The sequence below is a fragment of the Nerophis ophidion genome, linkage group LG03 (assembly GCF_033978795.1).
Source record: "Nerophis ophidion isolate RoL-2023_Sa linkage group LG03, RoL_Noph_v1.0, whole genome shotgun sequence".
Taxonomy (NCBI): domain Eukaryota; kingdom Metazoa; phylum Chordata; class Actinopteri; order Syngnathiformes; family Syngnathidae; genus Nerophis; species Nerophis ophidion.
The window spans coordinates 16,830,781-16,855,419 of record NC_084613.1 but is presented as its reverse complement, the minus strand read 5'-3'; the positions used below and the strand labels follow the sequence as shown (position 1 = coordinate 16,855,419).

The 24,639-nt window shown below is 38.7% G+C and overlaps 1 protein-coding gene across 1 annotated transcript in view; it reads right to left on the bottom strand.

The window, feature by feature from the left end:
* Positions 1–24,639, bottom strand: part of LOC133549224 (alpha-1,3-mannosyl-glycoprotein 4-beta-N-acetylglucosaminyltransferase C-like) — a 244,880-nt gene that overhangs the window by 51,066 nt on the left and 169,175 nt on the right. The window lies entirely within an intron of this gene.

Below are 24,639 nucleotides of genomic sequence, written 5' to 3'. Positions count from 1 at the left end.
AACAAAGCGGCCGTGCGACACGACCCCCATGAGTCAGGCTTTAGACGCCTCAAACTCCACGAGCCTGACAAATTTCCCCGCCGCCCGTGTTCACCCTGACGACTAACGAGCGCGAGGCAGCGTATTTTCCCGAGGCGAGTGATGAACAAACGACGTGCAATCAGACGGCGTAATGCGCCGATGACGCGTCGCAGTTCTCCTCCCCACCCTTTTGACGGAGACGGCAGCTGACAGAACTCGCGATCTTCGTCTGCTGTGGACAACTCAACAGATCATGTGACCACATTGACCCACATGGGATGTTCCGCCAGAGGTGCACAGCCCCCTTGGTCATGTGATCTCCGGTTCTTTGCCTGCCGTCAATCCACGTGAATCAAGACTCCGGCTGAATCCACCATTGTCCAGTTCCCCCGTAAGTCCAATTTGTTTTGGCCTGATCTATGTCGACGCTCCGGGCGCCATGTGACATAACTCTTACGCTTCCGGCTCTAGGACATCTCTTACGTTCAAAGTGAGGAACCGCATCGTCTCTAAGAGATGAGAAAATGGAAGTCTGAAAGAAATCTCCTCTAAAAGCACTCGGAGAGCCAAGGTCAGCTCCCGGTCAGATTGGTGGGATGGGGGAAAAAATAAAATAAATAAAGGTGTGCAGGAAGCGAGAGGCCGGCGGCGGACCACGGCGAACAATGATCTGTGGCTGACCGGTGGGCGAAGAGGGACAACGGGCGTCTTTTGACAAGGCGAAATGAGAGCTGAAAGACACAATGAGACGGATTGCTTTCACCCTTCAGACCTTCTCTCAGCCACAGTGGACGCTCAGGGCGTACTCACACCGGGGTTGCTCACCAAAAATAATATACAAACCCCGTTTCCATATGAGTTGGGAAATTGTGTTAGATGTAAATATAAACACAATACGAGGATTTGCAAATCCTTTTCAACCCATATTCAGTTGAATATGCTACAAAGACAACATATTTGATGTTCAAACTCATGAACTTTATTTTTTTGCAAATAATCATTAACTCTAGAATTTGATGCCAGCAACACGTGACGAAGAAGTTGGGAAAGGTGGCAATAAATACTGATAAAGTTGAGGAATGCCCATCAAACACTTATTTGGAACATCCCACAGGTGTGCAGGCTAATTGGGAACAGGTGGGTGCCATGATTGGGTATAAAAACAGCTTCCCAAAAAATGCTCAGTCTTTCACAAGAAAGGATGGGGCGAGGTACACCACTTTGTCCACAACTGCGTGAGCAAATAGTCAAACAATTTAAGAACAACGTTTTGTCAAAGTGCAATCGCAAAAAATTTAGGGATTTCAACATCTACAGTCCATAATATCAACAAAAGGTTCAGAGAATCTGGAGAAAGCACTCCACGTAAGCAGCATGGCCGGAAACCAACATTGAATGACCGTGACCTTCGATCCCTCAGACGGCACTGTATCAAAAACAGACTTCAACCTCTAAAGGATATCACCACATGGGTTCAGGAACACTTCAGAAAACCACTGTCACTAAATACAGTTCGTCGCTGCATCTGTAAGTGCAAGTTAAATCTCTACTATGCAAAGCGAAAGCCATTTATCAACAACATCCAGAAACACAACCAGCTTCTCTGGGCCTGAGATCATCTAAGATGGACTAATGCAAAGCTTAGAAGTGTTCTGTGGTCTGACGAGTCCACACTTCAAATTGTTTTTGGAAATATTGGACATTGTGTCATCCGGACCAAAAGGGAAGCGAACCCTCCAGACTGTTATCAATGCAAAGTTCAAAAGCCAGCATCTGTGATGGTATGGGGGTGCATCAGTGCCCAATGCATGGGTAACTTGCACATCTGTGAAGGCACCATTAATGCTGAAAGGTACATACAGGTTTTGGAACAACATATTCGGCCATTTAAGCGCCTTTGGAACAACATATTCGGCCATTTAAGCGCCGTCTTTTTCATGGACGCCCCTGCTTATTTCAGCAAGACAATGCCAAGCCACATTCAGCAGGTGTTACAACAGCGTGGCTTCGTAAAAAAAGAGTGCGGGTACTTTCCTGGCCCGCCTGCAGTCCAGACCTGTCTCCCATCGAAAATGTGTGGCGCATTATGAAGCATAAAATACGACAGCGGAGACTGTTGAACGACTGAAACTCTACATAAAACAAGAATGGGAAAGAATTCCACTTTCAAAGCTTCAACAATTAGTTTCCTCAGTTCCCAAACGTTTATTGAGTGTTGTTAAAAGAAAAGGTGATGTAACACAGTGGTGAACATGCCCTTTTCCCAACTACGTGTTGCAGCCATGAAATTCTGAGTTAATTATTATTTGCAAAAAAAAACATAAAGTTTATGAATTTGAACATCAAATATATTGTCTTTGTAGTGCATTCAATTGAATATGACTTGAAAAGGATTTGCAAATCATTGTATTCCGTTTATATTTACATCCAACACAATTTCCCAATTCATATAGAATCAGGATTTGTCTGTTTGAGAGCGTTTAATGCTATCATCAGTATGGATGGGTACCGAATTCGGTACTTTTATAGGCACTGACCAAGTTCCGTCGGTACTACCAGGCACCGGAGCTATATTTCGATACTGTTGTTGCACGTAAACGTCACGTCCAGTCGATCGATCGATTGATTGATTGATTGAAACTTTTATTAGTAAATTGCACAGTACAGTACATATTCCGTAAATTGACCACTAAATGGTAACACCCGAATAAGTTTTTCAACTTGTTTAGGTCGGGGTCCGCGTTAATCAAAAAACACCGGCTAATGAAAAAAATCAGTCGAGCAGCACTTAGTGCCGACTCAGCCAAAACTCCTTCCGAGTGATGTTACAATTATCTACGCCAACAAGTATGCTTGGTAGTAAACGCTCGGAAAGGCATTAGTTTGAGGCTAACTTACATTGGATTTGCCATTGACAGGCCATTGTTAGCATGAAGGATTTTACGCGGCTAATTCAACACCTCCAAATTTAGTAACTAAGATTAATGTTACAATCAAAGGTCGGGTGTGCTTCAAGGAAAAAAGCTACGTCCTCGTTCGAGAACATAGCATAAATAGCGTATACAGTACTGCCATCTAATGTCTTGGAAATGCAACTGCATTGCAAATTGAATAAAACTAAACAAAACTGGACAGGCGTGTCATAATCCGTGGTCGGATCATGTTTTGTTTAGTTATGTTCCGTTAGTTTTGGACTCCCTTAGTTCCTGTTCTGTGCACCTCTGGATTTGTTTTGGTCTCCATGGGGAGTCATTGGGTTCACCTGCCTCTGGTTAGTGGTCGGCACGCTCAGCTGCTATCGACCACTAATCAAAGAGCTATTACAACCCATTGCTCGTCACACTCAGTCTGTCTTTTCTGTCTATTTTTGTTTTCTTGACTGATTCATGGAAAATAAACCATCTCCTACCTCACGCTGTCATCCGGAGTTGTCCGTCTGCATCTGGGAGGAACGACCCCGCAGTAAGTAGCGACCCCCACGTGACAAGGCCATTTTTAAATGTTACAGTAAAAAATACAGGTGTATTATCAAACCATTACCATTAAATAACACACAAATGTATCCAAAATTGGTACAGCCGAGTACTGATTCCCAGTTCACGAGACCCGTACCCACCCCTAATCGTCTTATGGTGATAATGCATGTTGATGACAACTTTTTGCTTCGTGCGCACATTTGACAGCGACAAGCAAATGACCCAGTCCGTAAAGCGATGTAGCAGCTTTGCTAGCGACTAACGTCCCGCCACAGTGAGGAGCCGCTTCTAATTCACGGGTCCTCGCCACCAGGCGGCAAGTACAATGTGTTTCTGTTCATTATCATTGGAGGACGAGAGCTAGCTAAACATGCTACACCACACACAATAGGAGGATAAAATAAGACATGCTAACCGCTAAGCTAAAGCTTTTTAATGTAAAGAGGGGTTTAGTCATTAACTACACATCACAATCTCGATTTTAGCATGACTAATTACATTTTGTCTTTTCAATCCTAAAATCCAGTATTTTTATCCCATATTATGTTAGCTCAAATGGCTTTGCTGTTACTCAGTACTTGAGTAGTTTTGTCACTGAATATTTATTTACTCACGTATTTATTACAATGACTACTTTTACCTCTTACTGATAAATTTTGTGTGTATATATATATATATATATATATATATATATATATATATATATATATATATATATATATATATATACACACACAGTATCTACATATATACATATATATATACATTTATACACAGACACATATGTATATATACATATATCTATATGTATACACATATATATGTACATATACATATACACATATATGTATATATAAATATACACATATATGTATATATAAATATGCACATTTATGTATATATACATATAGACACATATTAGTATATACATACACACATACATACAGTATATACACATATATGTATGTATACATACATATGTACGCATATATGTATATATGAATGCACATATATACATATACACATATACATTTATGTATACATACACATATATACACCTGGGGGGTGGGGGGCGCACCAACATCTGCAGTCCTCTCCAAGATTTCTCAATGTCATCCCACGGGGTTGAGTTTTTCCTTGCCCTGATGTGGGATCTGAACCGAGAATGTTGTTGTGGTTTGTGCAGCCCTTTGAGACACCTGTGATTTAGAGCTATATAAATAAACATTTATTGATGTATGTATACATACATACTGTATATACAACTATATTTTTTATATATACATATACACATATATGAATAGCAGCAGAAGCTATCAAAGCTGACCTAAAGACTGCTGTCAATATGCTGCACAGCCTTTTTTCAAAGATCTGGGAGGAAGAGACAATCCCAGAAGACTTGAGAGAGGGAACCCTTATCAAGATCCCAAAAAAGGGTGATCTCACCAGCTGCAACAACTACAGAGGAATAACCCTGCTTTCAGTCCCAGGAAAAATTCTCAACCGCATACTACTGGACAGGATGAGCAAAGCTGTGGACCCTTTCCTGAGAGACCAGCAAGCCGGATTCCGAAGCAACAGATCCTGCACAGACCAGATCTGCACTCTCCGCATCATTGTGGAACAATCTATTGAATGGAACTCTTCCCTATATGTAAATTTCGTAGACTATGAAAAAGCCTTCGACAGTGTGGACAGGGAGACACTGTGGAAACTACTGCGGCACTACGGGATTCCAGAGAAAATCATCAGCCTGATTCAGAAAACCTACCAAGGAATGACATGCAAGGTGCTACATGCAGGCCAAGTGTCTGATAGTTTTGAGGTCAGGACCGGAGTTCGGCAAGGATGCCTCCTATCACCCTTCATGTTCCTATTAGTTATTGACTGGATCATGAAGAACACAACATCAGGAAAGAAAAACGGTATTCAGTGGACCCTGTGGACGCAACCGGATGACTTAAACTTCGCAGACGACCTGGCGCTCCTCTCGCACAACCACAGGCAGATGCAGGAAAAGACCACCGAATTGGTCAAGACATCTCTAGGCGTAGGGCTAAGGATAAACAGGAAGAAGACCAACATAATGAAGTTTAATAACTTGACCAACAATCCAATAGTAATAGAAGAGGAAATTATCCAGGAAATAGACTCCTTCACCTACTTGGGCAGCATCGTGGATAAACAGGGTGGCACCGACAAAGATGTAACAGCAAGAATTGGAAAAGCAAGAGCAGCCTTCATCATCCTGAAGAGCATCTGGTCCTCCAAGGAGATATCTATGACAACCAAAGTCCGGATCTTCAATTCAAACATAAAATCCGTCCTTCTCTACGGCTCTGAAACGTGGAGGATGACAAAGAAGACCGTACTAAGGTTACAAACGTTTATTAACAGTTGTCTGAAGAGGATTTTCAGGATTTGGTGGCCAAACAAAATCAGCAACGAGGAACTCTGGAGGAAAGGGAATCAGGAGCCAGTGGAGAAACAAATACTAAGGAGAAAGTGGGGTTGGGTTGGGCACACCCTTAGGAAACCAGCAACTACCATCACACGGCAAGCCTTGACGTGGAACCCACAGGGAAAGAGGAAGAGGGGACGGCCTAAAAACACCTGGAGGCGGGACTCTGAGGCGGAGCTGAAGAGGTTGGGAACCAGCTGGGGAGAGGCGGAAAGGACAGCCCAAAACCGTGCTGCATGGAGAGGAGTCATTGATGGCCTATGCTCCATTGGGAGCGATGGGCCTAAGTAAGTATACACATATATATTTGAATATATATACATATACTCATATAAAAGTATATATATATACACATGTATACACATATATTTGTATATATACATATACACACATATATTTGAATATATATATACAAATACACATATATGTATATATACATATATACATACACATATATTATATATATATATTTATACACATATATACATAGAAAATACATTAATACACATCCATCTATATATACACACACATATATATAAGTACAGTAGGTACGTTTGTATTTTTGCCTCATTCCCGTGAGAATCCTGCATGTAACCGAATCATTAAGGAGTGGGACTATCCAGGACTAACTGCAGTGTGCTCAAACAACCACCAGGTAACATATGTGAGCAGATAACACTCTTTTTCTTTCGGACGTATACGGTCTTATCAGGTCCGTAGCGCATTCTTCACGCAATCTTCGCTCAAGTGAACAAACGGTGGGAATGTAAACCTTAAAGCAACTCACGATTCAATTTTGTTCTTACGAATCAATTCCCGCTTCAGATGGATTCTCGCCATAAAATACTTGAACGAACCGAATTGCCAACACGCATCAAGTACAAAAGTACACCTGTAAATTGAGCTGAAAAAAAAAAAAAAAGCTAGCATGCTAATGTTAGCATGCTAAAATGACTAAAAATTTAGCAGAGACAAAAGTATCCATCAAAGTAGAACAAGCAAACACCGTTTTTTCTCGTTTTTTTTTTTTTTTACAGGTTCAGTGTGGCCCCACCATGCTTTAAACATGATCCGGCCCTGGTAGACAATTTTGAAACCGTATGCAAAAACATTGCTTGTCCGGATGCATACCCATCTTTGCAGTCCACCAGCAGTAGCTGTGAACAAATCCACCAAAATTAAACACACCTCGATAACCCCACGAGGGTCAGGTCCAGACCTCACACCCGGCGGGATCATCCACGTTACCTCGTTCCAGAAGAAGAAGTAGAAAAAGAGAGGAGGCGTCCCTCCGTCCAGACGTCTACGCCACCTCTCCCGGAGCTCCACCGATGCCACAACATCCCGTATCCTCGTCTGGAGCATGAATATTTGATGAGGCGCGTTGGCTAAAAGACACTTAGCGGACGTCCAATGGGCCTGCACGGGGCAGCCCCCTCCGTTGGGAATCAAACACGAGCGCCTTGAGAACATTCCTTTGCGCTTTCGCTTTGCAGAAGATGATGTAATAATACCGTAAATTCCAGGCTATAAAACAGTGCATTTAAAATGTGTTGATGCTGCTGGGTAAAAGGCTACAGTGTTTCATGCTGTTTGAAGCTTTGAACCGGAAGTAGAAGGGCCGTGCAGTTTTCTAGCCGTCCATAGCGTTTTTGCTCATATGGATTTCTTCATTTATCGCTCCAGGCAACGTTTGACAGTTTTGCAATATAACTAAAACAATTCTTACATACAAAACCCGAAACCAGTGACGTTGGCACATTGTGTAAATGGTAAATAAAAACAAAATGCAATGATTTGCAAATCCTTTTCGACTTATATTCAATTGAAAAGACTGCAGAGACAAGTTATTTCACGTTCAAACTGGAAAACTTTGTTATTTCTTGCAAATATTAGCTCATTTGGAATTTGCTGCCTGCAACAAGTTTCAAAAAAAGCTGGCAAACATGACTGAGAAAATTGAGGAATGCTCATCAAACACTTATTTTTTCAAATTTTTTTGGCATGAAAAAGGGAGTTTTTTTTGGGTTGGTGCACTTATTGTAAGTGCATCTTGTGTTTTTTATGTGGATTTAATAAAAAATAAAAAAATGAAAATAAAAATTAATAAAAGATTCTTCTGCGGCCCGGTACCAATCGAGCCCGGTGGTTGGGGACCACTGCTCTAGTGGGTTCTTCTGGCCACCACACACTGCCAGGAGAGCCAGGAATTCCGGGTATTAACACTGTTTTATTTTTATATAATAGTGCAAAGTCTTTTGCTTTTCGGGCAAACTGTCTTTCTCTCCTGCATCCGCTCAGCAGCACCTCCAACTCCAACTACTCGTCTCATCACGGCTGCTGCTAATAAAGGCGACAGGTGATTAGAATACAAGGTCCACCTGAGCCATCTACGCCACTGTTGGTGTCTTTGAAAATGGTCCTGGCAACACTCCGTACAAGTATATTAAACAACGAGTACTACAAATACAAGAAACAGCGAGTACTACAAGTACAAGAAAATACGAGTACTACATGTACAATAAACAACGAGTAATACAAGTACAAGAAACAATGAGTACTAAAAGTACAAGAAAAGAGTATTACAAGTACAAGAAACAACAAGTACTACAAGTACAACAAACAACAAGTATTACATGTACAAGAAACAAGGAGTACTACAAGTACATGAATCAACAAGTACTACACTTACATTATATGAGTACTACAAGTACAAGAAACAAGTACTACAAGTACAAGAAACAAAAAGTACTAAAAGTACAAGAAACAATGAGTACTACAAGTAAAAGAAACAGCGAGTACTCCAAGTACAGTAAAAAAGTACTACAAGTACAAGAAATGAGTACCACATGTACAAGAAACAATGACTACTACAAGTACATGAATCAACAAGTGCTCCATGTACAAGATACAAGTACTACAAGTACAAGAAGCCACACATACTACAAGTACAAGAAACGAGTACTACAAGTACAAGAAAAGAGTACTAAAAGTACAAGAAACAACAAGTACAAGAAACAACAAGTACTACAAGTACAACAAACGAGTTCTACAAGTACAAGAAAAGAGTACTACTAGAACAAGAAACAACAAGTACTACAAGTACAAGAAACAACAAGTACTACAAGTACAAGAAACAACAAGTACTACAAGAACAAGAAACAACAAGTACTACAAGTACAAGAAACAACAAGTACTACAAGAAAAAGAAACAACAAGTACTACATGTACAAGAAACGAGTACTACAAGTACAAGAAACAACAAGTACTACAAGTACAAGAAACAACAAGTACTACAAGTACAAGAAATTACAAGTACTACATCTACAATAAACAATGAGTACTACAAGTACAAGAAACAACAAGTACTACAAATACAAGAAACAACAAGTACTACAAGTACAAGAAACAAAAAGTATTACAAGTACAAGAAACGAGTACTACAAGTACAAGAAACAACAAGTACTACAAGTACAATAAACAACAAGTACTACAAGTACAAGAAATTACAAGTACTACATTTACAATAAACAATGAGTACTACAAGTACAAGAAACAGCGAGTACTACAAGTGCAAGAAACAATGAGTACTACAAGTACAAGAAACAGCGAGTACTACAAGTACAAGAAACAAAAAGCACTACATCTACAAGAAACAACAAGTACTACAAGTACAAGAAACGAGTACTACAAGTACAAGAAACAATAAGTACTACAAGTACAAGAAACAACAAGTACTACAAGTACAAGAAACAAAAAGGACTACAAGTACAAGAAACAGCGAGTACTACAAGTGCAAGAAACAAAAAGCACTACATCTACAAGAAACAACAAGTACTACAAGTACAAGAAACGAGTACTACAAGTACAAGAAACAATAAGTACTACAAGTACAAGAAACAACAAGTACTACAAGTACAAGAAACAAAAAGGACTACAAGTACAAGAAACAGCGAGTACTACAAGTACAAGAAACAAAAAGCACTACATCTACAAGAAACAACAAGTACTACAAGTACAAGAAACAATGAGTACTACAAGTACAAGAAACAACAAGTACTACAAGTACAAGAAACAACAAGAACTACAAGTACAAGAAACAACAAGTACTACAAGTACAAGAAACGAGTACTACATGTACAAGAAACAAAAAGTACTACATGTACAAGAAACAATGAATACTACAAGTACAAGAAAATAGTACTCCGTGTACAAGAAACAACAAGTACTACAAGTACAAGAAACGAGTAGTATAAGTACAAGAAGGAACAAGTACTACATGTACAATAAAAAACAAGTACTACAAGTACATTAAACAAGAAGTACTACAAGTACAAGAAACAACGAGTATTACAAGTGCAAGAAACTATGAGTACTACAATTACAAGAAACAACAAGTACTCCAAGTACAAGAAACAACGAGTATTACAAGTACAATAAACAACAAGTACTACAAGTACAATAAACAACAAGTACTACAAGTACAGTAAACAAGTACTACAAGTACAAGAAACAATGAGTACTACAAATACAAGAAACAGCGAGTACTACAAATACAAGAAAACAGCGAGTACTTCAAGTACAAGAAACAACAAGTACTACAAGTACAGTAAACAAGTACTACAAGTACAAGAAACAATGAGTACTACAAGTACAAGAAACAGCGAGTACTACAAGTACAAGAAACAGCGAGTACTACAAGTACAAGAAACAATGAGTACTACATTTACAATAAACAATGAGTACTACAAGTACAAGAAACAACAAGTACTACAAGTACAGTAAACAAGTACTACAAATACAAGAAACAGCGAGTACTACAAGTACAAGAAACAATGAGTACTACAAGTACAAGAAACAGCGAGTACTACAAGTACAAGAAACACATTGTAAGATGTTTACATCAAGTATTAAGTCGTGTTTTATTTAAGGGAGAAATAGTTATTGCATTTGATCAAACACAAAATAATTTACGATGTTCATTTCCTGTATTTTATTTTCTTAATTTCCTGGAGTTGGAGCAGAGTGTCTCAGTAAAAAAGGGAATAGTGAGGCGGGTGGAGGAAGAAAGGCAAAGAGTAGATTGATGTGTTTTCTTTTATTTGGAAGTCTGCTCTTCTTCTGCATGAATTATTCATTTTACACGCCAGCTTTTACTGCCGCTGCTTTCTCTGCTTTCTCGCTGCACTTCTTTTATTCTTCCTTCCTTCCTTCATTCCTTCCTTCCTTCCTTTCCTAGCAGGGACGTGAAAGTAAAAGGTTGCCTGCGGCGCCAGGAGCAAACAAAAAGTTTTCATTTCGGCCGAGCGACGGCCGCTCTCTCACCTGAGGCCACTTGAAGGTCGCCTTTTGTCAGCGGGGACAGGAAGCACTTCTTTTTTGCACTCGGCCCCGAGGTCGCGAGTTCGAATCCGCTCTATGCCAAAGTTGACGGATATTCTCTGTTGATTTGATTAATCGATTAATTTGTTTAACTAATGATTTATACAACCTGGACCACGTTCAAGAAGGTAAAAGAAGTGGTAAAGAAGGTAAACAATAGTCAGAGGTAATAATAGGTCAGTTGACTTTAATAGAAGGTAAATAGACGCTAATAGAAGTGAACCAAAGATAAAATAAGGTAAACAGAATGTAAAAGAACTATAAAGGAAGGTAAATAAAACCTCAAAGAAAGAATGTAGAAGGTAAAATAACTAATGAAAAGGTAAAAAAAAAAAGGATAAAAGCATGTAAAAAAAAATTGTTAATAAAAGGTAAAACAAGGTAGATAGGGGTTGAAATATGTAGATAAAAGGCAAAATAAAATAAAATGTAAATTGAAGGGAAACAAAGGAACATAGAAGAAAAAATAAATACATGAATTAGGTATAAGAAAATAGAAGAAAGAAGGCAAATAGTAAGTACAAAATAGTACGCAAAGAAGGTGAAATAAGGAATGCAAAAGGTAAAGTCAGTTAAATAGAAAGTCAGAAAAGGTAAAAACAAGTTAAATAGTGGGTCAAAGAAGGTACATAGAAGGTAAAATAAGTGAAATATAAAGTAGATACGAGGTGATAGAAGGTACATAGAAGGTATAAGAATGTGAATAAAAGGTAAAAGAAGAAAAAAAACGAGAAAAAAAATGGCAAGAGAAGGTCCTTTGAAGGTAAATAAAAGGTTAAATGAGTTAAAAAAAAAAAGGTAAATAAAAGGTCAACAACAGAGTAAAAGATTGAAAAGGAATACAGAGTGTAATCCAAGGTAAAATACAGTTAAATGCAAAGCAAAAAAAAAGGTAAATAAACAAATAAGGAAGAAGGTAAAAAAGAAGGTAAATAAGAGAATAAAAGATTAAAAGGAAACATAGAGGGTAATACAAGGTACAATACGGTTAAATAAAAGGTAAAAGAAGGAATACAGAAGGTAAAGTCAGTTAAATAGAAAGAAACAAAGGGTAAATACAATGTAAAACAAGTTAAATAGAGGGTAAAAGAAAAATATGTACAAGGTAAAATAAGTGAAATATAAGGTAAGTACAAGGTGATAGAAGGTATGAGAATGTGAATAAAGTGTAAAAGAAGGTATATAGAAAGAAAAATAAGTGAAATATAAGGTAGATACAAGGTGATGGAAGGTAAGTAGAATGTGTACGAATGTGAATAAAAGGTAAAGGAAGAAAAAACGGGATAAAAGATGGCAAAAGAAGGTCCTTTGAAAGTTTATAAAATGTTAAATGAGTTAAAAAAATAGGTAAATAAAAGGTAAACAAGAGAGTAAAAGATTGAAAAGGAATACAGAGGGAATTACAAGGTAAAATACAGTTAAATGCAAGGCAAAAAAAAAGCTAAATAAACAGATAAGTTATAAATAAGGTGGAAGAACGAAAATGAAAAGGTAAACAAGAGAATAAAAGATTAAAAGGGAACACAGAGGGTAATACGAGGTAAAAGGCAGTTACATAAAAGGTAAAAGAAGGAATATAGAAAGTAAAGTCAGTTAAATAGAAAGTAACAAAGGGTAAATACAATGTAAAACACGTTCAATATAGGTTAAAAGAAAGATATGTAGAAGGTAAAATAAGTGAAATATAAGGTAGACACAAGGTGATAGAAGGTAAATAGAAGGTGTAAAAACGTGAATAAAAGGTAAAAGAAGAAAAAAACGGGATTACAGATGGCAAAAGAAGGTCCTTTGAAAATAAATAAAAGGTTAAACAAGCTAAAAAAAATAGGTAAATAAAAGGTAAACAAGAGAGTAAAAGATTGAAAAAGGAATACAGAGGTTAATACAAGGTAAATGCAAGGCAAAAAAGGTAAATAAACAGATAAGTTACAAATAAGGTGGAAGAAGGTAAATGAAAAAGGTAAACAAGAGAATAAAAGATTAAAAGGGAACACAGAGGGTAATACGAGGTAAAAGGCAGTTAAATAAAAGGTAAAAGAAGGAATATAGAAAGTAACGTCAGTTAAATAGAAAGTAACAAAGGGTAAACACAATGAAAAACAAGTTAAATAGAGGGTAAAAGAAAAATATGTCGAAGGTAAAATAAGTGAAATATAAGGTAACCACAAGGTGATAGAAGGTATACGAATGTGAACAAAGTGTAAAATAAGAAATTAAAGGTAAAAGAAGAAGAAAAAAAACAAGATTTATTACTTGTAATGCTAGTTCTTGTAGTAGCGTATTGTAGTTGTAGTTCTTGTAGTAGTGTATTGTAGTTGTAGGGTAGAAGTTGCCCAAGGTTGTGTATATACTTGAATAAAAAGGGTATTTGTGTATTTTATCCACATACTCTAATTTAGGGTTGAGATGAGTCATACTTTTTTAAAGGGACAGTACTCTTTTGTTGTTGTTGTTGTTTACAAGTTTTCTTTCAGTGACACTAAAAAAATTACAACATATTTTCATAAAGGGGGATCAAGTACTTATTTAAATACTAATTATGTACACGTAGTGTTTGTGCGTATCGCGTTTACGGCACTCCTGTGTTTACAAGTCGGTCGGCACTGCGACGCAGCGCCCCCTGTGGCTCATTTAGCCACAATAATGACGGTCAAATGAATATTCATGGGTTCCATTTGGAATATTAATGACGGGTTCGAATAAGCAGGTGTGCTGTACACGCAGCACTTTTGGTAAACAAATTAATTTGCGGCTCAGCCCAAAGATTGTTTCTGCCTGTGATGTCTCACTCTGACTATTCTCGGGACGAAAAGAGAATATTATGAGGTTACAATAGGGAAGGGATTCGTAAGGGCCCATCGCTGGGTGGATCTCGTGTGAGAGGCGGCGACAGGGTTCATCGTTTCGCAATGCTGTCTGCTGAAAATGATGGAAAGCGCCACTCTACATAGCAACTGACACATTTTAAGATATGCAACACTAAAGTGGAGAGTGCACCGCCACAAATTCGTCAGGTTTCAACTGTCAGGTAAACCACGACCAATTTTATTTTGTAAAAAAAAAAAAATGCTGAAATCCGATATATATATGTATTCAAAGACAAAAATGTGTGTCAGCTCTGTGTTGTAGGTCAGGGCTTCTTAACATTTTGACCTCATGGCCCGACTTTTCCACTACAGAGGGTCCCGGGACCCACAAATTTAAGCACTGCTCCTTATTTTATTCCAATTCAAAAATTACAGTGATACAATAAATAAAAATAATATGTTAAATAATAAAATAAATAGAATAAAAATAAAACATTCAAACTTAGCCATGTCCTTTGTACTACAGAATCTGCTCTTATTACTTTAACTCCGGATATGTTCTCTTTGTTTGATATTTTCATTACTGTCATTACGGACCACCTAATATATATATATATATATATATATATATATATATTTATGTACTGTATATATACATACACAAAGCCATACATATATTATACATACATACATACGCATATATACATACATATTATATGTACACATATATACATACGGATTATATACACATTTATATGCATATATACATATAAACATATATACATATTTACATATATATAAACATATATATATATATATATATATATATACACACATACATACATACATACATGCACACATACATATAATAAATATATTTATATATATTTATATATATATGTGTATATGTATATATATATGTATATGTATATATATATATATATATATATATATATATATATATATATATATATATATATATATATATATATATATCTATATATATATATACACATATATATACATATATGCACCTATATATGTGTATATATACAGTATGTGTATATATATATATATACATATATATACAGTATGTATATCTATATATATATATACAGTATATATATATATATTGTATATATATAATATATATATATATATATATACATATATATACAGTATGTATATCTATATATATATACAGTATATATATACATATATATACATATATGCGCATATATACAGTATATATATAAACATACATATACATAAATTATATACACATACATATGCATATATACATACATAGTGTACATACACATACATATACATACACATACGTATATATATATATATATATAAATAAATTATATATATATATATATATATATATATATATCTATATATAAAATATACATATATATGTTTATTTTATATATATATATATAAAATATACATATATATATGTTTATTTTATATATATATATATATATATATATATATACATATATATATGAAAAAAAAGAAATATATATATATATATATATATTTTTTTTTCCTTTTTTTGTTTTTTTTCCAGACCCTTGGCCAATTTTTTTTTAGCCGAATGCGGCCCCCTTGTCAAAAAGTCTGGACACCTCTGCTCTAAACTAAGTGACAACACACAACAACATAAAGTATTTTGCCCCCTAAAAAAAATTCCCCAATGAATCAGACTTTTCTCAGCCAGTTCCTTTGATTCCGGCCATATTGAGCTGTGTTTAGCCGGATAAGAAAGGCATGGCAACGGAAGACGTGTCTCTTTATGGCTCCAGCAAAGACATCATTACACGGCGGGAACAACCAGCGTGCATTTCTGCTGGTAGCCACCAATCACTTGTAGAAGCGTGACATTTAAAACCTCCACAAAGCCGTTCATTAGCACGCAGTACTTGTCAGACCACTGCATAAACGCCACGTATTGCTGGAGACGCACTATCATCGCTGAATAGAAAACCAAAAAAGGCCGTTCAGAGTTGTTTTCTATTTTTTTTTTTTCAACCTCGAATACCTTTCCAAGTCTTGCCTTTGTTGCAATTTATTTCTCAAGGAGAAGAAGAGGAAGAACTCTAGAGTGTGCGACCACAACTCTTCTTCCGTCCCTGTGCTGCCGGCTGCTAAACGGCGAGACAGCCAGGAGTTGTCGTCGTTATCTTTTCCCTACTTTGATAAGACTCGGAATGAGTACCCCATTCGGTACTTATACAGGTACCGGCCAAATTCCGTTAATGTCACCGGGTATCGATTTACGATCTAAACTTGTCTTTAACACCAACAAAGCAAGTATACTTGGTAGAAAACGCTCATCTCAAAAAATGCGCTAGCTTAATGCTAATTTACATTGGATTTGCCATAGACAGGCTACTATTAGTACAGGCAAATTTTGCATGGCGATTTCATCGCCTCCAAATTTGGTGATGAAAACTCCAACTCAGACGGATGTCATAATCAAACATAAGTACAATACTTACAGTACAACCACTTTGTAGGGCTCAACAATAGACACGACTGGAACATCTATCCTGTCACGCCCAGGGAATTCATGTTTTATTTTGGTCATGTTATGTTTTGTTTTTTGGACATTCAGTTTTTGCTTTTGCACTTCCTTGTTTTTCCTTGTTACCATCATTAATTTTCATCTGGTCCTCATGTCACACCACTTTCCTCAGCCCACACACCTGTTTGTAATGATCTTAGTTATTATTTAAGCCACAGTTACCTGATAATCAGTCTGGCAACTTTACCTCCATATTCCCCATCTGCTTCATGCCATGCTATGCTCTTCGTTTTGTCCACGCCACATAAGTTTTGTTGTTCATGCCACAGTGCAAGTGTTTTTAATCATGTTTATAGTTAGTAGCCTTTGTACTGGTCTTTTGTTTTTTTCATAGCCAAGTGTTTGTACCTCCTTGTGAGCGCCCTTTGTTTGCTTTTTTTTTAAATTATAGTGTTAATAAATCAAAATGTACTTACATTCACGTCTCCCTCGTGCTAACTATCCTTTGCATCGAAGAAACAACCCAAGTCCAAGTCCTTGTTTGACACATCCACGTTAATAATAATAATAATAATAATACCTGGGATTTATATAGCGCTTTTCTAAATACCCAAAGTCGCTTTACATGTGTGTGTGTGGGGGAAAACAAAACTAAGATAAGCAAGCAAGAAAAGAAAAAGAATAAAGAAACACTAAGGGCAGGGTCAGTTCGGAAAGGCTAGTGTGAAGAGGTGAGTTTTTAGCGTGGTTTTGAAGGTAGGGAGAGAGGGGGCATCTCTGATGTATTGTTTTGTTGGATTGACAAATAAAAACAAACAAAAAAATTGAATACATAAATAAAATAAAAAACAAATAAATAAATGAATAAACTAAAAATAATAGTGAATATGTTCAATAAACTGTCGGTGAAAATACCGCTTCACCACTTTAGTCTTATTTTTTTGCGCTTAACAGACTTCTCGAAGACTTTAGCTCCAGATTTCTTCTGTCTGTTTGATATTGTCGTTACTGCCGCAAGTGGTGGAAAAGTGTATTGCAACTGAGTACGGGCCACAGCTGAGAAACAGGTATTAAAAAAATAATCAGAGCTAAAAAATACAAGATTGCGGACGAGTTTGGTTTTTGAAAGGAAAACAAAGTCTCCTAAAAGACTCCAGGTGGAACAAAGTAAGACTCTAGACTTTTACTTCACTTCTTTTTACACTTTGGGATGTCACGCAACAGGCGCGCCAGGGAGTGATGCAAGGGCGGCGCAATGGACGCAACGGTCGCCCTCCTGCGTGCTGCGTCCTCCTACGCTTGCTAATGGCGTCGTCTGTTCCGCCGAGTTTCCGCCTTGACACGGCGAGCTCTGACTCATTGTTGGGCCGGCGCCATCATTGTGATGTGATTATGGTTTTGCTGTTTTGCTGCCAGTGAGCTATCAGCGGGAGTAGAAATGTGCCCGCTAAGCCGCTTCTCTCCGCTCCATTCACCGCCCGGAAGACGGGACGACGCACCGCCGCCAAATCTGCCTGTAACAGCACTAAGGAGCTTCCGCTTCTAAGCCGCCGCCGCCGCGCTCACTTCCTGGTGTGCGCGTGCACGTGCGAGCATGAGCAGACGTGTCACAAATAGTTCTTGACTTCACGCCTATTTCTGGCCACCTGTCATTTGTCATCGCAAGTATCAAAACAACACCACCATTTGTCGGGGCTATGTTCGTGCCGTAAACATTTGTGTTTGCGCCGTTATTTTTCGAATTAATCTAGAATGCATTTTCCGACTGGTGAGGTCATCCAGCTTGTCAGAATCCCCCCGAATTTGCCATGTCTTGTGATCATGTTGTGTTTAGTTATGTTCTTTTTTGCTTAAGACTCCATTGTTTCCTGTTTTTGCACTTCCTCGTTTGTTTTGTTTCCATGACTACCCATTAGTTTTCACCTGTCCTCATGTCACGCACCTGTCTCACGTTTTGCACTCACTCACCTGTCACTAATCATGTCACTATTATTTAAGCTTAAAGTTGCCAGGCTGTCTGCCTGGCGACATCACTCTGCTTCGTGTCATGTTCACGGTTTCATGCTTAGTTCACGCTGCTTGTTTCATAGTCCATGCTGCCCTGTTCACGTCATTGCAAGTAAGTTTGGTTTATTAATGCCACAGTTAGTATGTTTTGTTTTTTTGTCCATAGTTCTGCCTTTGTGCTAGTTTTTGTTTTTATAGCCATGTTTTTTACTTCTGCCCTTGTGCGCGCCTTTTGTTTTTTCCTTTTATTAGTGTTAAAATAAAGATGTCATTACCTTCACGCCATGTCCGGTCCAAGTTCACTTGCATCTCGGGAAAACAACCACCCCATAGTCCACGTCCTGACAGAATCTGTCCTACACGAGTAGACACCGGACATTGATACAACTTTGATTTTATGTATGTGTCCGTTAACATAAATGATAAATGGGTTGTACTTGTATAGCGCTTTTCTACCTTCAAGGTACTCAAAGCGCTTTGACACTACTTCCACATTTACCCATTCACACACACATTCACACACTGATGGAGGGAGCTGCCATGCAAGGCACCAACCAGCACCTATCAGGAGCAAGGGTGAAGTGTCTTGCTCAGGACACAACGGACGTGACGAGGTTGGTACTAGGTGGGAATTGAACCAGGGACGCTCGGGTTGCGCACGGCCACTCTCCCCACTGCGCCACGCCGTAATGCTGTGTAATGCTGTCAAGCGGCATTCATGTAAAACTTGCGGGCCGCACCAAAAAGTTCTATTTTGGTTTCATCTGACCACATGACATTCTCCCAATCCTCTGCTGTATCATCCATGTATCCATTTTGGTATAAACTCAACTTGTCGTGTTTGGAGGAAGAAGAATACTGAGTTGCATCCCAAGAGCACCATACCTACTGTGAAGCATGGGGGTGGAAACATCATGCTTTGGGGCTGTTTTTCTGCTAAGGGGACAGGACGATTGATCCGTGTTAAGGAAAGAATGAATGGGGCCATGTATCGTGAGATTTTGAGCCAAAACCTCCTTCCATCAGTGAGAGCTTTGAATGGTTGACCAAATACTTATTTTCCACCATAATTTATAAAAAAAAATATTTAAAATTCCTACAATGTGAATTCCCGGATTTTTTTTTTTCACATTCTGTCTCTCACAGTTGAAGTGTACCTATGATGAAAATTACAGACCTCTGTCATCATTTTAAGTGGGAGAACTTGCACAATCGGTGGCTGACTAAATACTTTTTTGCCCCACTGTAGGTAATAATCGAACAATAAAACAGCACATTTGTCGATATAAAACAAGTATAGTGGCAAACTAGTTCGTCTCCAAGGCAGAAATATCCAGTAACAAACGTGTCTGCGTCATTCAATTTACTGCATCATGGATTATTATGTCCAAACAACAGATTACCACTCCACTTCAGCTTAAAGACAGCATACTTACAACAAATGGGTTTGTATTGGCGTGGTTACGTTTGGGACACTCCTGCTCTGTAATGGACTTTAAAAAACATCCTATTCCAAATGCATCACTAGTAGTAGTACTACTACAAGTACTATCTTGTAGTACAAGTAGTAGCTTGTCGCGAGCGCGCTTTTAAGCGTCGCCGACGCTTTAAGCCTCGCCCGTTGACATTTAAGAAAGCCAACAATGCGGGTCCAGCATGAAAGGTCAGCATCCGCAGCTGTGGCGCTGATTATCCCCGCTAACTAGTTACAATATCTCATTTCTCCTATTATTCATAGTTTTGGGCGCCGCTGTGAAAGGAAATAAAACATGGCGGACATAAAAAAAAAAAAAAGGTCACATGTCGTGTCGGCCACCTGCCGGTCTTCACTCAAACTACAATTAGCGGCTTTTACGTGGCGGTGATGACATTTACAGCCTTGTGTTGTGTCGGCGAGACCGGGGCCGCCTTTTTCGTGAGCTCGTGATTCCCCCCGGATTTTGCTTTGCTGGACTAAGAGATGGCGTGAAATACATCCGGAGCATTCGGCTCTTTAGCGCCGCCCTTGTGGTTCCCTGGAGCTTTTTGAAAAATTAACACAAAACGGAAAAAGACCGGGTGGGAAAAGTACATGTTTTGTTTCAGTATGGTTTGTGTAGGAGGACAAACATGACACAAATATTCCTAATTGTGAGAATACAATACAATATAACTAAAAAAAATCTTACTTACTAAACCATTGCATGTGTGACGTCCGTAGGAGTGTTTTCATGCATAATTGTACTAGTTTGTAATTATGAACTTACAACATACTTGCCAACCTTAAGAACTCAGATTTCGGGAGGTGGGGGGCGTGGTTGGGGGTGGGGCGGAGGCATGGTTGGGGGTGTGCTTAAGAGGGGAGGAGTATAATTCACCAACTCGACTATGTCATATGTATATATATATATATATATATATATATATATATATATATATATATATATATATATATATATATAATTTATTTTATTATATCTATAAATAAAATAAATAGTTGAATTTCCGACAGCACCGATCAAATAGACAGTAATAAAAACACAGTTGTTCTACTAACTGTTCTACTAACACAAGGAAACATGCCATAGGACTGCTTGCATCGCACATGATATCACAGACAATAAACATGCCGATGGACTGCTTGTGTCGCACATGTCACCCACAAGTAAACATGCCTCAGGACTGCTTGCACGGCACATGATATTGCACCCGGGGAAACATGCTGGAAGACTACTTGTGTCGCACACAAATGAACAAAATCCAAGACCACTTGTATCGCACATGATAACTCACACAAGGAAACATGTCGTAGGACTGCTTGTATCGCACATGATATTGCGCACAAGTAAACATGCGGAAAGGCTGCTTGTATATTGGACATGATGTCACACAAAAGTGAACATGTTGAAGGACTGCTTGTGTCGCACATGATATCACACACAAGTAAACATGCCGCAGGACTGCTTGTTTTATCACACCCGAGGAAACATGCTGGAAGACTGCTTGTATCGCACATGATATCACACACAAATGAACACAATCCAAGACTGCTTGTATCACACATGATATCGCACACGAGTAAACATGCCTCAGGACTGCTTGTATTGCACATGATATCACAAATAGGTATATATGCCACCTGATTAATTGTATCACACATGATGTCACACACAAGCAAACACGCCGCAAGACTACTTGTATCGCACACAATATCATACTAAAGTAAACATTAATAAGACGGCTTGTATCGCACACTATATCGCACACAAGTAAACACGGCACAGGACTGCTTGCATCGCACACAAGTAAACGCGCCGCTGAACTGCTTGTATCACACATGATATCGCATACAAGTAAACACCCTGCAAGACTGCTTGCATATTGCACATGATCTCACACACAAGTAAACATGACACAGGACTGTTTGCATCGCACATGATATCGCACACAAGGAAACATGCCGCAGGACTGCTTGTGTCGCACATGATATTGCGCACAAGTAAACAAGCGGAAAGCTTGCTTGTATATTGGACATAATGTCACACACAAGTGAACATGTTGCAGGGCTGCTTGTTTCGCACATGATATTGCACACAAGTAAACATGCCGCAGGACTGCTTGTACGGCACATGATATCACACCCGAGGAAACATGCTGGAAGACTGCTTGTATCGCACATAATATCACACACAAATGAACACAATCCAAGACTGCTTGTATCACACATGATATCGCACACGAGTAAACATGCCTCAGGACTGCTTGTATTGCACATGATATCACAAATAGGTATATATGCCACCTGATTAATTGTATCACACATGATGTCACACACAAGCAAACACGCCGCAAGACTACTTGTATTGCACACAATATCATACTAAAGTAAACATTAATAAGACGGCTTGTATCTCACACTATATCGCACACAAGTAAACACGGCACAGGACTGCTTGCATCGCACACAAGTAAACGCGCCGCTGAACTGCTTGTATCACACATGATATCGCATACAAGTAAACACCCTGCAAGACTGCTTGCATATTGCACATGATCTCACACACAAGTAAACATGACACAGGACTGTTTGCATCGCACATGATATCGCACACAAGGAAACATGCCGCAGGACTGCTTGTGTCGCACATGATATTGCGCACAAGTAAACAAGCGGAAAGCTTGCTTGTATATTGGACATAATGTCACACACAAGTGAACATGTTGCAGGGCTGCTTGTTTCGCACATGATATCGCACACAAGTAAACACGCCGCAGGACTGCTTGTACGGCACATGATATCACACCCGAGGAAACATGCTGGAAGACTGCTTGTATCGCACATAATATCACACACAAATGAACACAATCCAAGACTGCTTGTATCACACATGATATCGCACACGAGTAAACATGCCTCAGGACTGCTTGTATTGCACATGATATCACAAATCGGTATATATGCCATCAGACTAATTGTTTCAGACATGATGTCACACACAAGTAAACACGACGCAAGACTACTTGTAACGCACATGATATCACACACAAGTAAACATGCCATAAGACGGCTTGTACCGCACACAATATCGCACACAAGTAAACACGGCACAGGACTGCTTGCATCACACAAGTAAACGCGCCGCAGAACTGCTTGTATCGCATATGATATCGCACACAAGTAAACACCCTGCAAGACTGCTTGCAGATTGCACATGATCTCACACACAAGTAAATATGACACAGGACTACTTGCATCGCACATGATATCGCACACAAGGAAACATGCCGTAGGACTGCTTGTATCGCACATGATATCACAGCCGAGTAAATATGCCACAGGACTACTTGTGTCGCACATGATATCGCGCACAAGTAAACAAGCGGAAAGCTTGCTTGTATATTGGACATAATGTCACACACAAGTGAACATGTTGCAGGGCTGCTCCATCGCACATGATATCGCACACAAGTAAACACGCCGCTGGACTGCTTGTACGGCACATGATATCGCACCCGAGGAAACATGCTGGAAAACTGCTTGTATCGCACATGATATCACACACAAATGAACACAATCCAAAACTTCTTGTACCACACACGATATCGCACACAAGTAAACATGCCTCAGGACTGCTTGTATTGCACATGATATCACTAATCGGTATATATGCCACCAGACTAATTGTATCACACATGATGTCACACACAAGCAAACACGCCGCAAGACTACTTGTAACGCACATGATATCACACACAAGTAAACATGCCCAAAGAGGGCTTGTACCGCACACAATATCGCACACAAGTAAACACGGCACAGGACTGCTTGCATCGCACACAAGTAAACGCGCCGCTGAACTGCTTGTATCGCACATTATATCGCACAAAAGTAAACACCCTGCAAGACTGCTTGCATATTGCACATGATCTCACACACAAGTAAACATGACACAGGACTACTTGTATCGCACATGATATCACACACAAATGAACACAATCCAAAACTTCTTGTACCACACACGATATCGCACACAAGTAAACATGCCTCAGGACTGCTTGTATTGCACATGATATCACAAATCGGTATATATGCCACCAGACTAATTGTATCACACATGATGTCACACACAAGCAAACACGCCGCAAGACTACTTGTAACGCACATGATATCACACACAAGTAAACATGCCCAAAGAGGGCTTGTACCGCACACAATATCGCACACAAGTAAACACGGCACAGGACTGCTTACATCGCACACAAGTAAACGCGCCGCTGAACTGCTTGTATCGCACATTATATCGCACAAAAGTAAACACCCTGCAAGACTGCTTGCATATTGCACATGATCTCACACACAAGTAAACATGACACAGGACTACTTGCATCGCACATGATATCGCACACAAGGAAACATGCCGTAGGACTGCTTGTATCGCACATGATATCACAGCCAAGTAAATATGCCCC